The sequence below is a fragment of the Nyctereutes procyonoides genome, unplaced genomic scaffold, assembly GCF_905146905.1.
Source record: "Nyctereutes procyonoides isolate TBG_1078 unplaced genomic scaffold, NYPRO_anot_genome, whole genome shotgun sequence".
NCBI lineage: Eukaryota > Metazoa > Chordata > Mammalia > Carnivora > Canidae > Nyctereutes > Nyctereutes procyonoides.
In genome coordinates, this window is record NW_026575048.1 from 31,534,836 (window position 1) to 31,547,129 (window position 12,294).

At 43.2% G+C, this 12,294-nt stretch overlaps 1 protein-coding gene across 7 annotated transcripts in view; it reads left to right on the forward strand.

The window, feature by feature from the left end:
- TMEM178A (transmembrane protein 178A) overlaps positions 1 to 12,294 on the forward strand; it is a 132,749-nt gene that overhangs the window by 103,686 nt on the left and 16,769 nt on the right. The window contains exon 1 of one of the 7 annotated variants that reach the window (XM_055326946.1): positions 567 to 688. The exons of the other annotated variants lie outside the window; for them this stretch is intronic. The gene's annotated coding sequence lies outside the window, so the exon portion shown is untranslated. Of the gene's footprint in view, positions 1 to 566; positions 689 to 12,294 lie in introns of those variants that run through there. 7 annotated transcript variants of the gene reach the window in all.

Sequence of the window (12,294 nt, forward strand, 5' to 3'; positions counted from 1 at the left end):
TGGAACAGTCCCATTCCTTATCAACATATTCCTTGTCAATTATGCACAGGCTCAGGCTTCTGGTGCCGAGGGTGATGCTTAAGTACAAGGCAGCTGGAAGTTTTCCCCTTGGGTTGTGGGGAGTGTCAGGAATGCTAATGTGCTGCAGCTCTGGGCTGAGCTGGTAGCTGAAGGGGAGGCCTCACTGAGCACTGGGCTTGGGGGCAGGGCAAGGAGCAGATAAGAGGCTCTGGGTCTGCACAGCCACCCCACCTCCTGTCCCCAGCTGTGGGGGGGGGCAGGGTGGCTGGCCCCACAGGGTGAAGTGGGGGAGCTGGGCATTAGTCTTTAATTTTTGTGATTCTCATGGACCCTGCCTTCTCCCCGGTTCTAAATATTATATTCTCAAACAGAGGATTGAAGTGATGCTTAGCAAAACCGCTTATTGGCACTTTTTTTTTTCCCTGTCTGGCTGTCTGTGTCATTCATGCTGCCTGATGTAAAATTAGGGCTGGAAACATTGTGTGGGCATGTTCTGATGAGGTGTGGGCTGGAATGTGGTGGGGCGCGTGTGTGATGAGATTCAACACGATCAGGGGTGAGGTGCAGCTCTGGACGATTTGTGAGTTATCTTGTCCTCTCCTCTCCGTGTCCTCTGAAGAGGCTTCTTACGACTGCAGGGGATCAGCACAGGAGGTCAGAAAGAGAGGTACAGCTCTGCTTCAGGATGTCATTGGAACTGGACTAGAAATATGTTTGTGTTTTGGGCTCAGGCACCTGATGGTTATTTTGGTGGTTGGAACTGTGTGGGTAGGTGGGTGAGTCCTGGGAGGAGGAGGAATGGGGACTCCACTTTGGAGTGTGCATCTGTGAGGGCGGGCCCTCTCTCCCTACGCAGAGATTCCCAAATGGATGGCAGTTCCAACTTGGTCAAGGGGGAGGTTTTCCCTTCCTATCTTCACTTTAGGTATTGAATGCCAACCCGCCAGTCTGGGGCTCAGGTGTGTCCTGGGCTCTGGGGTTACAGAGAAATGCAATCTCTAGCCTCCGTGGTCCTCCCCCCATCCCCACCCACTTGTTCTTTCTCCTCTGCTACTCCTGTGCCCCCTCCTCCTGTTTTTCCTCAGCCTTAGTCAGGGGTTTTAGGCACCTGACCACCTCCTCAGCAAGCAGGGAAAGAAATCTTTGCCTGCAGAGCTTTCCACAGTGGTTTCCTTGAGTCTTTCTGTTTCCTTGTGGGGAGAGGGCAGTGTGAGAGCAAAGGGGATGGAAATAGAGAAAGAGTATTGTGATAATCGCAATGCCATATGCCAGCCTGCTTTATGCTTGTCCCTTTAAGAGGACTAATTGGGCATCATCAGGTGTAGTCATAGTGATTCTCATCTGACAAAGTCTGTTAAGATATCCAGATTGGCATTGGAGGGAGATGCAAATTCAATACCAGCTCTGTCACTTGTTAGCCATAGGCCTTCAGACAGTTTATTTAAACTCACTGAGCTTTAGTTTCCTCCTCTTTAAAACAGAGGTAATGATAGAACCTATCCCATGAGGGAAATGTGAGTAGAACTTTGAGCATAGAGCGTGGTATATAGCAAGGCTTCAGTAAATTATTATCACAGCTATTTAGTTATGTGGCGTGGGCAAGCCACTTCAGTGATCTGTACCTTGTTCTTTTTTTTTTTTAATTTGTATTTATTTATTCATGAGAGACACACAGAGAGAGGCAAGCTCCATGCAGGGAGCCCCATGTGGGACTTGATCCCAGGACTCCAGGATCATACCCCGGGCCAAAGGCAGGCGTTCAACTGCTGAGCGTCCCTGTACCTTGTTCTTATTTGTAAAAGGAACAGAATGTCTTCCTTATGTGACTTACAAGGATGTGTGGCGAGGCATTCTGAACATAGCATGACATACTACATGATAAATAAAAGCATGCTTATCATTTTCCTATAACCACACTAAAGCAACTCTAGTGGTCTCACAAGTGTGCTTGTCTGGCTACAGATTTCTGTCATGACTTAGGGATGCCTATGGAGCTGCTAGAGGAACCAGCACTCATGGGAAATAGTGGGAAAGGTTGCCAAAGGCAGGGGGTCTTTCCCAAACTGCCATCTTCCTACTGCTGCTCCAAATGGCTTTGGGATTTGTCTTCTTCCTAACAGAAGTTTCTTGCCTCTGGAAGGTGGCGAGTGCCATCCTCTGTTCTTATTGCAGTGAATCCTTGATAATTCATTCAATTTGGAGATTTCATCCCCTTTCACTTCTTGTCTCTGGTGTCCGCCAGGCCACCTAACTATGACCAGGCTGGAGAAGGGAAAGGAAATGAAATCAGACTTGTCAGTTGTGCTTGATCATGGCTTAGGCTTGATCATTACTTAGAAAAAGTTGAAAATATTGTTTCAAATCAATTTATATTGTTTTTTGAAATTGATTTCAATAGCCTACCAAAGCCCAGGAGTACAACTCTATCAATTATCGAGCCAGCAATAGAACAGGCGCTCTCTATAGTTCCTGAAGGCTGGCTCTAAAGGGCTCTTAGTTTCCATTTATCTTGATATGTATCTGTGACACGTCTCATCATAAATCCAGCAGCCCATCTGGTGAAGGGGACACAAGAACATTGTTCATGGTAGCAAATATGTTTAAATTTTTTCACAGTTTGAGCAGAGCTATTACCCTTGTCTATACCATCATAAATTAGCTCTACCAAGCATTGCTTTCCTAATCTCCATATACACTAGTAATTAGTCAATTCAGCTTGATCCAGGGTTCATTTTCATAGAGGAAACAAACTTCTGAAACTGTAGCTCAATTAGAAAGATTCTATCCAGCCACCTGGAATGGGCCAAGAGTGCGTTGTTTTCAAGGATAATTTGCCCTGAAACACTGCCAGCCCTCTCCAAAATGGGCAGTCTTTCTCCAGTAAGCTGCTCTTTTCTGAGTTTTTGGGAAACTGCTAAAGCCATCAGAGTTTATGGGTCCCCATGTGGCAAGTGGGAGTTCTCTCTCTCTCTCTTTCTTTCTCTATCCCTCTATCCCTCCTTCCACCCTCCCTGTTTCAGAGTCATGGGTTTCAAGTTGTTAGTTTTTCATTTTTGTGGAACCATATTCTAGATTCAGAAAGTAGGTCCTCTGTCTAAAAGACACTCCCTCAATAAATGTTTGTTGAATGAATGAATAAATGAATGAGTGAAAGAAAGAATAAATGATGAGATGATTGACTTGGTGGTCCCTGATTTTATACTGATACTTGGCCCTTAATTTTTTCCCAAATGCTGGAAGTGAGGATGTAATTACACATACCACAGTCCCTTGGGTCAGGACTCACACTTCACTGGTCCTACTTATAAAGAGAGCAGGAAGAGGGTGTGAATGGACACTGTCCCCATGGACCAGGCAGTTAGGACACTTGACATATGTTATCTCATTCGGTCCTCATAACAATGCTGTAAGACTTTACAAATGAGGAAATGGAGACTCAGAGTGGTTGAGTGTATTGCTCTAAGTCAGCTGGTTCCAAAGCCAATATTCTCCTTTACACTTTAATAAAAATTATTTATTCATTTGAGAGAGAGAGAGAGAGCATGAGTGGGGGAAGAGGCAAGTGGAGAGGGAGAAACAGGCTCCCCACTGAGCAGGGACACCCCCCTCCCCCCGAGATCATGACCTGAGTCGAAGGCAGATGCTTAATTGACTGAGCCACTACCCAGGCACCCTCTCCTGTATACTCTTGCATGCTGCTTCTCGTAAGCACATATTCAATGTAGAAAAAAACTCATATTCTCAAGTTTCTCCCAATATTTAGGAGTATACAGGTTTAATCTTCCAATTAGAAAAAGTCATATTCATTGATGTCTATACTAACTGAAGAAGTCATACTGGAGAGTGAATAAAGCTTAGATTTGCTTCCTACACTGACTGGACATCTTCCAGAATCCAGAGGATTTGAATTTCAGGTGTATATTAACAACAGCTTTAGATTTATGTTACTGTATTAAAGCAGGCTTTGTTCGAACTGTATTGATCTCTCTGAGGTCAGCCTGTCATGACCAGAGCCAAGAGTAACCAGCAACAACTGTCGGTCTGTCCCTGTTACATGGTATCCCCCGAGGGGAGGAAAATACCACAGGGTACTAGTTGGAAGAATCCACAGAGCCAATAGCTGGATTTGGTTTCACATGAGTCAGGGCCTGGGAAGAAGATATGGGATAGGGTGTCGGTTCTTGCCCGTGGCTGCCTTCTTGCCAATGGCATAATCATATTCGCCCTGCCCACATTGGCAACTATGAGTGGAGAAGGAATAGAACCTATCTCCTGCTGAGAGAGAAGGTAAAGGCAGGGAGAGAGAAGCAGAGCACACTCCCCCCGTAAGCCACGTAAGATCACATCCTCTTTAATCTCCAATCATGAATCCCTGTCCTACCAGCGAATCACCAACTGCGTACCATGATGGTTCTGAGAAGTGGAGAATCCCTGGTTTTGATTTTTCAAAATTGTATTACTTTTTATTATAGCTATGACATAATAACTACATTGAGGGAAATTTAAAAATGAATTCAGCCAACTGGTGGTCATCACCGCCTTAACCCCATGACAGTTTCCACTCGTGCCCGGGATCATGCTGGTCTGAGCACTGTTCTTTCTGGTTTGCTCCACTGACCATCCCTACCCCCTGCCTTTTCAACTTCCTGTGATGATGTTTACTCTCCCTGCAGTATCTGTCAGGCTGTCATTGAACCCTCCCTCTTTGGCCCCTAGAGATGATGTGTTTACAGTACAAAGAACTCACCAGAGTCTTGCCTTTTAGGAATAGTCCAGTTGTCTGGGTTTGTGCAGATAAATAAAGTAGCAGTAGCAGTAGTAGTAATAATAATAATGACAATGAGGAAGCTAACAGTAACAGTATGATATGTCTCTTTTAAACCTCCTCTGAGATAAAGGGACTACCCCTGTCCATATATTACAGCTGAGGAAACTGATGCCCAGAGAGGTTAAGAAGCTTGCTAGGGACACCCAGCTAGGGAATGGAGAAGCCAGCGTGCAAATCCAAGCTGTTTTGCTTCCCAGAGAATATAGAGTGAACACAGATACAATTTCACACAAGTGAGAAGCTGATTCTCCATTATTAATAAGAAACAAGGATAGCAGAACAAGGTAGTATGTTGTGGAGAGAGAGTCGAAACATGGAACAACTTTCACACCTCTCAGGCACTTCCTAGGTTAAACACTTGCTCTCAGTTGCTTTTACTGTATTTGGAGTCTTAGTCACCTTCATCTGGAACTTTCTCCTATACAGTGGCCACCAGCCACATGAGACCCTTGAGCATTTGGGATGAGACTTATAGGGAAGGATCTGGCTGTAAGTGGAAAACACCAGGTTTCAGAGATTTAGTGTGAAAAATGTATGTAAAATATCTCAGCTAATAGGGGCACCTCTTCGGCTCAGTCGGAAGAGTATGGGACTCGTGATCTCAAGGTGGTAGGTTCAAGCCCCACTTTGAGTGTAAAGATTACTAAAAAAGTAAAACGTAAAAAAAAATCTCACTAATAATTTTCAAGACACTGACTGTATGTTAAATTAAAATATAATACACTTAATCTTACCTATTTACTTTTATAGCATGGCTATTAGAACATTTAAAATTCTCTCTATGCCTTGCAAATTCTCTATATTTCTACTGGACAGTGCCACTCTACGGTCACTAATTTTGTCCCTCTCTCCTCTAAATTCTGGAGACATGGTGATGGGTTTGCCCTTGAGGCTTGACTTCAGGATTGGTTTTGGCCATTTGAGGCTTAAAAGTCAGTGTTAGGCTGCTAAACTCACTGTATTTGGTTTATTTACCTAAGGGAGGGCTGTTCGCATCCTTTAAAGGAGGTGACGAAAAAAACCTTTTTGTCTGCTTAGCACCTGATTCCCTCTGAAATTAAATCCCTTTGATGAGGACATGACAGTTACCCTGCCCCGTGACCCCAGGATGGATCTTTCCTTTCAGACCAGGATGTGTGCAGGTAGAGCTGGTGGGAAAGAGCTCTTTATTTTTCTGCCTGTGGGCCAGTTATGGAATTCCAAGTTGCCTTTGAAATGTTTTAGGAAACAGTGCAGACTGTTCACTGACCCTTTCATCTGGCGGAGAACCCGAAGCAACAATTACACTGCCGTTGTCAGCAACTGTTGCTGCCATAGCTCTTAAACCTCAGGGATCCAGAAAGAAGTCACAGCCTCAGTTCTTCAGGAACTTGGGACACGCCAAGGGAGGCAGACTTTCTGATCTATTAGGAAAAGACTGAGGAATCGGGAGCCAGATTGGGAGGCTCAGCCTCTGACATCACAACAAAGCCAGAGAACGGAGTGAGGGGCATGCACTGCTGTGTTCCTTCGAGAAGGCATTTTGTATGAAGGCATTGAGCCTGGAGGGGCTTAGGAGGTTTGAGGTTATGCCAAGGTGATGGCCGTATGGCTCTACAAAGAAATGGGCTGACTCTGCCAAGGCACATACCTGGGAGGGGTGGAGCTAGCCCTGGGCACCAGATACAGTGAGCATCAGTGAGCTGGGGGGTGGGAGGGAACAGGGATAAATGATGGGTTGAGAGCCTGCGTTTGATTACAGGGAAGCCAATGGTATGTTCTTGGATAGAGGCAAGCTAGAGCCAGATGATGGAAACCTCAGGCTTTACTGCTCTTGGGGACTACCCTCTGCTCCCCTGCTTTTTCTCATCTTCTGTTTGCCCAAGTGTGGAGGTTGGCACATTAGCCCAGCATTAAAGCTATTTAAGAGACAGTTATGTGACATTTACTCTGTGCTGGGTACTTTATTTTAAAATAAATACATAATTCTACAATAAAGACATAATTACCTTATGGGCAGTAAAACTGGGTCCCGCTTATAGCAATCAATTTAAAGAAACACATTAAGTATGTGATACTGTAAATGGTAGGTGGATATAGCAAAAATCTTAAAGGCTTTCATATTCTGCATTACAGATGGGCCACCGAGGCTCCAGAGGCTCTAGATCTTCACACAGCAGATTTATCCAACAGTGGCATGAGGGTGGGTTGGAGGGTGGAGGGAACAGTGGCAAGGAGGCCAGTTGGCCAACAATCCGGGAGTGAAGTGATGGGAGTTTTGCACTGAGCATGAGTGGAGAGAACACGCCAGAGCCCTTGGTTAGACCACTGTTTAGGCAGCTGTTGCACGCGTCTGTTTATCTCTCTGTACACCTGGCTTAATCTGTGAAGCACATTGAGGGTGCAGACTCCTAGCGTGTGGCAATAGTTCTGTGTGGTAAATGTGAGTAGGTGCCAAGAAATATTTCATAACCAAATGCTGACATTCATCGAGTTCTTCGGCTGGCTGTATCTCATGCTAAGTCCTTGAGTGAACTCTTTCATTCCTCACAATAACAGCACACACTACCTGCTGCTCTTTCCCCTCTTTTACAGATGAGGGAACACAGGCTCAGAGAGGTTAAGTGATTTGCCAGAAGTCACACAGCCAGGATTCAAATCCAAGTCTGAGAGCAAGGCCTTTAGCCACCACACACATTGTCTCATCATTGACTGGTACTGTGACCTTTTTACAGCATCTTCTGCTGTTTCTCCTGTTTCTCCCTCATTTCACCTAGGGTATGGGTTTCTGTAACCCAGCTTAGAATTTGATTCATCTGTCTAAGCACCAGAAACAATAGAAATTCACCAGACCCATGCCTAACCTCCATGCGGCATATTTATGTATTTTCTTCTGTGGTTTATATCATCATTAAAGTGGCTCTACTTGGCCCTTTAAGAAGCTAATTAATCACTAAATATAGATCACAACTTGTTCTTTTCAACCCTCTGCGTGTTTCTTCGCCCCATTGTGTGATGCCATCTGGTGCTATGAGCTCATGCTTTTTGTGTTCCTTTGCAGGGAGCCAGATTCATTGCTCTAGATGCCCAGAAAGCCAGTTAATTTCAAAGTTTGCATGCATGGCTTTGAAAAAAATTTGAATCTAATGCCTCCTTGTGGATTTTCACAGTATCACTCTTTAACACAACATTGCATGGAACGTCCGTCTTTACCGCCATCCACGTTAGACGTGCACACTGGTCTTTTCATCATAAAGGACCTAATTTGTCTTTGGCAAGCTGTCAAGCAACTCCAGGTCTTTTCCTGTGTGATTTTTGTCAAGTTTCGTTTTGTCAGTTTAAAGTGTATGCTGTAGGAAGCCAGACCTTCGTAATATACTCACCCCTTCGGGTCTATTGGACTTTCTGCTATGGCAGCAGAACAAGTGCATCAAAGAGCTAAGGCCGGCCTCTGGCCTGCTGCTGGTCTGTCCGGCTCCCGCCGTCTCTGATTCTGCCTCGAGTCTCTAATCGTCTGTCAAGGGCGCAGGAGCGCTTGCAAACTCCGCTGAGATGCCCTGGGCTCACCCCGGGCCGCAGGCCGGGGGGGGGGGGGGGGGGGGGGCTTGCTGAATGCAGCCCGTTACCCTGTTACCGCACAGTCCAGACCTAGCCACCCTCCACACCTCCTTTCTCGGCTCATTTCAGAGCGCTTGGCAGTTTAAATTTAGCCTGGGAGCCTAGTGGGAAGGAAAGGTAATTTGGCTCCCAGCGCAGGGCTTACCTCACTCCTGGCGCAGGCCGGATGCCCCCGGGGAAGCAAGGGAGCCCTGGCCCCCTGCTACCTCCTTCCTTCCTCCTGGGATCGTACCTGTTCCCAGCAAGGGGCTGAGGCCATGAGCCCCGAGAGCCCCGCAGCGATGTGAAAGGAGCCATGCACGTCCCTAGCGGGGGTGTCCTAGGGGCAGCCCCAGTCCATACCCCGTTCCCAGCACTGAGCAGCCTCTGTGCGATGCAGGTAGGATGAAGTCACCCAGTCAGCCCCAGAGCCCATGCAGGCGCCAGATAACGTTATTGAGAAGCATGGATAATGTATAGATAATTCGTGATTGTCTCAATTCGTAATCAGCTTTGTTTCCACAAGAGCGTATGTTGTTACTAAATTGATAAAATGTGTTTTTTCACTTCAAATCGATAGTTTTGTTTACTAACGACAGTTCTAACCACTGACAATTAAGATGCACTTCAAAAGATTAAGGATTTTGAATTTTCCTGAGTGAGTAGTATGCAAAGTTTGGGGAACAGGACACGTGTTACTACTTTGCAGTATTATGGCCTCAGGCTACTTACTTAACATCTCTGAACTTCGGATTTTTCTACCTACTTAATGGAAGGAATCATACTTTTTTTTTTCTTAATGTGGTTCATGTGGTTGTAGATGAGTATCAAATAGATTTTGTCAAAGGCTTTTTTTGCATCTATGAGATGAATTTGTGGTTTCTGTGCTTTATTCCATTGGCAAGGTCAATTATATGAATTGATTTTCATATGTTGAAACAATTTTGCATTCATGACATCAATCCCACTTGGTCATGATGTACAATCCTTTTTATATATTGCTGAATTCAGTTTGCCAGTGTTTGTTGAGGATTTTTGCACACCTCTTCATAAGGAATATTTTCAATTATTCTTTACTTGTGATGTTTTTGGGTTTTGTTTCGGGAATAATACTGGCCTTCTACATTGATTTGGGAATTCTTTTTTTTTAATGTTTTATGAATGATTATTAATTTTTTAAATATTTGGTAAAATTTACCTGTGAAGACATATGGTCCTGGACTTTTCTTCATTGGAAGATTTCTTTTTTAAAGATTTTGTTTTTAAGTAATTTATACCCAAGGTGGGGCTCAAACTCACAACCCCTAGGTCAAGAGTTGCATGCTCTACTGACTAAGCCAGCCAGATGCCCCATCACTGGAAGATTTTTAATAAATTATTTACTAACTCAATTTCTACCTATTATAGATCTATTCAGATTTTCTTTTTCTTCCTGAGCCACTTATGGTGGTTTGTGGCATTCTACAAATTTTCCACTTCATCTATGTAATATAATTTGTTGGCATATAATTTTTTTCATAGTATTCTCTTAAACTTCTTTTTCTTTCCATAAGATTATTGGTAATATCCTCTGTTTTATGCCTGATTTTAGTTACTTGAGCCTTCCTTTTATTATGGTTAGTATAATTAAAGATTTGTCAATTTCATTTTTTTATTTTTTAAAAGATTTTATTTATTTATACGTGAGAGACAGAGAGGGGGGGGGGGAGAGGCAGAGACACAGGCAGAGGGAGAAGCAGGCTCCACACAGGGAGCCCGACATGGGACTCGATCCCGGGTCCCCAGGATCAGGCCCTGGGCTGAAGTCAGTGCTAAACCGCTGAGCCACCCGGGCTGTCCTCAATTTTATTTTTTATTGTTTTTTAAAGATATTATTTATTCATTTGAGAGAGAGAGAGAGAGAGAGAGAGAGAGAGCAGGAGTTGGTGGGGGGAGGTAGAAGGAGGCAAAGGGAGAGGGAGAAGCAGACTCCCCCCTGAGATGGGAGACCAATGTAGGGCTTGATCCCAGGACCTGGAGAGCATGACCTGAGCTGAAGGCAGACATTAACCATCTGAGCCACCCAGGCACCCAAGACTTGTCAATTTTACTAATCTTAGTACTAATTTTTGGTTTTGCTGATTTTGCTATTTGTCTATTCTCTATTTCATAATTATATAATCTTTTTTCTTCTGCTTAGGATTTAGTTTGCTTTTCTTTCCTTAGTTTCTTAAGGTTAACAGGTTATTGATTTGACACTTTGTTTTTTAATGTAGGCATTTGCAGCTATAAATTGTCCTCTAAGCATGTTAGCGGCATCCCATAAATTTTGGTGTGTTGTGATTTTGGTGTTTGTTTTCACTAAGGTGCTTTTAAATTTCTCTTGTGATTTTATTTTTTGACTCACTGGTTGTTTAGGAGTGTGTTACTTAATTTTCACAAATTTGTGAATTTCTCAAATTTTCTTCTGTTATTGATTTCTAATTTCATTGAAGGATGGTTAGAAGACATACTCTATATGACTTTAATAATTTTAAATTTATTGAGATTTGTGGTCTCTCCTGGAGATTTGTGGTCTGTCCTGTATGTGCATTCAAAAAGAATGTGTATTTTGCTGTTGTTGGGTAGAGTGTTTTATAGATAGCTATTTCTCTAATTGTTTTAAAGTGTTGATCAGGTCTTCTGTTTCCATGTTGGTCTTCTGTCTAGTTGCTTTGTCATGTTTGAAGGTGGGATAACGGGACACCTGGGTGGCTCAGCGGTTGAGCGTCTGCCTTTGGTTCCAGTGTGATTCCGGGGTTGGGGATCGAGTCCTGCATTATACTCCTTGTGGGGAGCCTGCTTCTCCCTCTGTCTGTGTCTCTGCCCCTCTCTGAGTCTTTCATGAATAAATAAAATCTTTTAAAAAAAATGAAGGTGAGATATTGAAGTTTCCAACTATTATTGTTGAATTGTCTATTTCTCCCTTCAGCTTTTGCTTCCCATATTTTGGGGGCTCTGTTCGTGGGTAGGTGCATATCTGTTTATAATTTTGTAAATTCCCAGTGGATTGACCATTTTATCATTCTAAAATGTCTTTGTCTCTAGTAACATATTTTTTTCTTGAAGTTCATTTTGTCTGATGTTAGGACAGCCATTCCTATCTCTCTTTTGGTGATTGCATGGTATATATTTTTCCATACTTTTACTTTCAGCTTATTTGTGTCTTTGAATCTAAAGTGTGTCTTTTGTGGACATCATAAAGTTGGATCATGTTGTTTTATTTATAATGCTAATCTCTGTCTTTTGATTGGAATGTTTAATCTATTTAAAGGGGATCCCTGGGTGGCGCAGCGGTTTAGCGCCTGCCTTTGGCCCAGGGCGCGATCCTGGAGACCCGGGATCAAATCCCACATCGGGCTCCCGGTGCATGGAGCCTGCTTCTCTCTCTGCCTGTGTCTCTGCCTCTCTCTCTCTCTCTGACTATCATAAATAAATAAAAATTTAAAAAAAATTAAAAAAAATTTAATGTAATTCCTCATAAGGGAGGACTTAGGTCTGCCATTTTGCTCTTTTTTGTATGTTCTTCTACTTTTCCAGTACTATCTTCTTCTGTTAAGTAAATGTTTTCTAGTAACCTTTTAAATTCCCTTTCGTTTTATTTTCTATGTATATTTTTTGTTATTTTCTTAGTGGTTATCTGTGAATTACGATTAACATTTTAATATATAACAATCTGGTTTGGGTTAATACCAGCTGAATTTAATTTATATATAAAAGCTTTGCTGCTTTACAGCTCCATTCCCTCTCCTGTCCTTTGCACAGTTATTATCATACAAATTACATTGTATGTTCCTCAACACAGATTTATAATTATTGGTTAATGCTTTATATCTTTTAAATCAGATAGG